Genomic DNA, 778 nt, shown 5'->3' with positions numbered 1-778 from the left:
GCTAAGCCGAAGAACGGCAAGAGCTGGAGCAAGAATAAAGAAAGGAGAGCCCAACGCAAAGCTACATGCAAAGGTCGACAAAGCGATACCCAACAACGAGACGACGAGGAGGACACTCCGAGGGGTAATGGCGAGGGAGACTCCTCAGCCGACGAAGAGCAACCAGCTAATCGCAGGCGCATTGAGGTTGTACTCTCTCAGCAAACCTTATCGTCGGACGACGAGAATGACGACACGCATGTAGTCGAAGAATTGAGAGACGTTCTGAAACACGCGCAATAATCTCCGAACAACGTTGAATGCACGTAAGTCACAGCGTATCTCGGGAGTTGACCCCGATCCCGAAGAACGCTCGAACGGCGACCTTCGGGAAAAACTCAATGTAGGAGCATGCGATCTTCGAATCCGTCTCAATCGTTCGAAGCCCACTGACCTCCGAAGGCGTTTGGAGCAAACTAAGACGTCAAGCAACGACACTCCATCGTCAAAAAACGACAATAACGTATCAACTGATATACGCGCCTTCTTAGACTCCAAGCGAGTAAAAACGAGACAGCAGCTAAACGTCATTATGGGCGGTTCTCCTCCTTGCGGCAATTCTGTTCGCTCCGTCAAGGATTACCGTCGACAGGTCGCGACTTCGCAGAGGTGGCCGACTAGGCCGCCAAGTCACCCTCCAATAACTTTTTCGCCGGATGACGCCGAGGGGATTCACGTACCTCACAACGACCCTATTCTTGTCGTCCTTGGAATTGGGGAGTACGACGTCACCAGGGTC

Source organism: Brassica oleracea, chromosome C9 (genome assembly GCF_000695525.1).
Source record: "Brassica oleracea var. oleracea cultivar TO1000 chromosome C9, BOL, whole genome shotgun sequence".
NCBI lineage: Eukaryota > Viridiplantae > Streptophyta > Magnoliopsida > Brassicales > Brassicaceae > Brassica > Brassica oleracea.
Note: the sequence above shows the minus strand (reverse complement) of the source record.